The 3,137-nt window shown below is 41.3% G+C and overlaps 1 protein-coding gene across 1 annotated transcript in view; it reads left to right on the forward strand.

The window, feature by feature from the left end:
• Positions 1-1,415: 1,415 nt before the first annotated feature.
• LOC116680849 (alpha-2-macroglobulin-like protein 1) overlaps positions 1,416-3,137 on the forward strand; it is a 76,152-nt gene continuing 74,430 nt past the window's right edge. Inside the window, exon 1 of the mRNA XM_032509539.1 lies at positions 1,416-1,439. The gene's annotated coding sequence lies outside the window, so the exon portion shown is untranslated. The remainder of the gene's footprint in view (positions 1,440-3,137) is intronic.

The following is a 3,137-nucleotide window of genomic DNA, read 5'->3' on the forward strand; positions in this document are numbered from 1 at the left end:
CATGGCAGCACAAGAACAGGCACTCAGTACAAGATCAATAGAGGCCGGGTTCTACCACACCAGGCAGGACCCCCAGGGGCAGACTGTGCAAGGATGCCCCTGAGACAGTATAGCACATAACAGGAGGGTGTAAGATGCAGGCAGGAAGAGCGTACATGGAACACCATAACCAGGTAGCTGTCATAGTGTACAGGAACATCTGCCACGAGTATGGGCTGGAAGAAGTCCAAGGTCAAAATGGAAGACCTCCAAGGTAGTCGAGAATGACCGAGGCTAAGATCCGTGGGACTTCAAGATCCAGACTGACAAAACTGAGTATGGCTAACCAACCAGATATTGTCTTGATAGACAAACGCAGAAGAGGCAGTAGTGATAGATGTGGCATCCAGCGACACGCAACATCAGAAGGAACAGGAAGTTTGAGAAATACCAAGGGCTGAAAGAGGAGCTAGAAAAAGATGTGGAAAGTAGAGCAACAGTGGTTGCCAGTGTAATCGGAGCACTGGGGGCTTGACCCCAGAGTGTCTCTAGCAGATTCCGTGAAGACTCAGAAGTCCTCTCCGAAAGAGTGCAGTCCTAGAACAGCTAAGATACTGCGTAGAAGAACCCTCAAACTCCCGGCCTCTGGTAGAGGACCCGAGCTTGATGATGACACTACCAACCCACAAGGTGAGAGGGGGATATCTTTTTTTTTAATATATAAATATTATGTATATAATACATTTATAATTTCTCCTTTAAGAAGTTTATTTTTACAAGTGTCTTGTATTCCAAAATGTCACATCTGGTAAACTCTTTCCAAATTTAGCCTCCTATGTATTGAGGAGGTCCTCAAGTGCCATGTCTTTGAATTGAGTTGCTTTTGGGGGTTTATGAGCTCTGTTTATGTTTAATTACTGGAGTGGTCAGTTAAATCTATTAGGACTCCATCGGTACCAAACCGGGGAAATTAATACTAAGGTAAAAGCCACTGAATGCTGAAGATTGTTTGTAGTGGGATGGGCACAGCTGTGGGATTAATTTGATTCAACAGCTGTGGCTTGGTAGCGTTGCATTTCCCCCTACTCACGTCTTGATTCTTCTTCTTCATAACACATGACCGCAGGAGAGGTTTGATTTACCTGCTCCAGACCGTGGTCAAAATCACAGGGAGGGATTGAGTACCCAGGATGTTAGAACGAACAACTGTGGATGCGGGAGGGAGCCCATAGAGTGCCTTTTTACCAGGCCCAGAATGTTTGTACAATGTCTCTGGCTATAGGAGAATTTTACTTTGGCTATAACTGTAGTGGGGATAAGCAAAATGGAGCAAGATACTGTTTGAAATACGCTGCCAATGGCAGGCCTACATTCTGCCTCCACTAGTCAGATTAGATCACTAATTACTATGCTTCCTCTTAACAGGGTGTGTGTCTGATGAAATTACTCTCAGTGCCTACATCACTGCTGCCTTCTTGAGATGAATACACCCAGAATGTGAGTAGATAATTTGTAGTATAATTGTATATATATATATGTAATATGCCTTGTAGCATAAATTGAATGTAAATATTTATGGACTAGCACTAACGATTCTGATCTGTCGTTTTGACACATATTACATATTGTTGTTGTTTTTTACTGTTACAGGACTAGTGTGTAGAATGTGGGGGAGGGTCTATAGCACAAATTTTTCATTAGTGTATAATCACCTGAACATAATTGGTGTTTTTTTTTATTAGAATGAGCCCTTCATAAATCTACATATATAGTCATGTTGCACAGGCCACCTGATGATTTCATATTTCAAATGTATGTTTCTTTTTTACACATATTTCTGTTTGGTGATTAGATTGATGCCCATTTTGACATGACATTTGTGGGTATTTATTATTTGGGAGATGCAATAAGTTTTTTTTGTTACCTCCTTTACATTCAGATTAGTAGCACTGCTTAATACTTTTTAAAATATGTCGTGGCCGTTTTTTCTTCCACTGTCCCTCATTTTTTTCTAAAGTTCACTTTCTGCGGTTGGGTTATTGCCTTCCAGCCGAGACCGGACGCGTTTTTTTTTTTCATTTTTAGCTATAATCAAAAACTGTTTTTCAGGGGTTTTTTGTTCCGAAAAAAAAAGACCAGAAGACAAATAAAAAAGAAACATATAAATATAGTATGCAATATAAATGTGCAATATAAAATTAAATATTTAAAGACGATTATGATCAAATATCAGTAGCAGCCAGATGTTATTGCATTGAAAATAGTGAAATGAACAGTATAATTTGCCACTTGTTAGCCATTTCTATTTTTAGCTTATAAAAACATTGATGTTCCAATAGTACTAACATTGATCTCATAACAGCATCCAAAAAGTACATCAGAAAGAAAAATATTTTTTTCTACCTCAAAACAACCTTTTGTAGATGACACCGTCAGGAAGTTCAAATGTGGCGTCGTTTTTAGCAAGAATTGAGACCCTACGTCATCACTCCAGTTGGTTTCTGATGGGGAGGAATTCAAGGTCAACCATCTCCTGTTACACTGTCCCCGTCTCCCTACTGAAGTCTTTTTGTTTCCCTGTGTATATAGGGAATTTGTTAACAGTGCAGAAAAATGTGTTCTTTTCATCGTTTCTAGATTCGGCCTTCATGACCTGTGAATGCTAGCTTGTCTTGCCTCAAGGGATTCCATCACTGACCTCAGCACACCTACCCACCTCGCCTCGGCTGCGTACTCTTCACCCCTTGGCAGACACCTGGAGACCCTGTCACCTACTGAACCACCTATACACTGTTGCATCACAGAAGGTGATCATCCTCCTACAGGAATCATTCTGGCTTCATTACTGTGACAAAGCTTACCTTTGCCTGTTTGTCTCTTTGTGGAATGGCTGTTTTTTAGGAGGTTTCCTCCACTGGTCTCAACAGCAACAGAACGCAGCCTCTCTGCTGTGGAGAATCAGCTCTATGTGCTGCTGGCTAAACTCAGTGCCTCTCCACTGCTGAGACCTGGGTTACGCCAGCCGCAACGTTAGATTGCTGACTAGCCAGCAGAACTACTACGGAGATTCTCCTCCACACAGGTACAACCCAACCGGAGTTAAGATGACTTTGAATGTACGTATCTCTTCTGGAACAATAAGATGCAACAAAATCTCA

Source organism: Etheostoma spectabile, chromosome 3 (genome assembly GCF_008692095.1).
Source record: "Etheostoma spectabile isolate EspeVRDwgs_2016 chromosome 3, UIUC_Espe_1.0, whole genome shotgun sequence".
Classification (NCBI taxonomy): domain Eukaryota; kingdom Metazoa; phylum Chordata; class Actinopteri; order Perciformes; family Percidae; genus Etheostoma; species Etheostoma spectabile.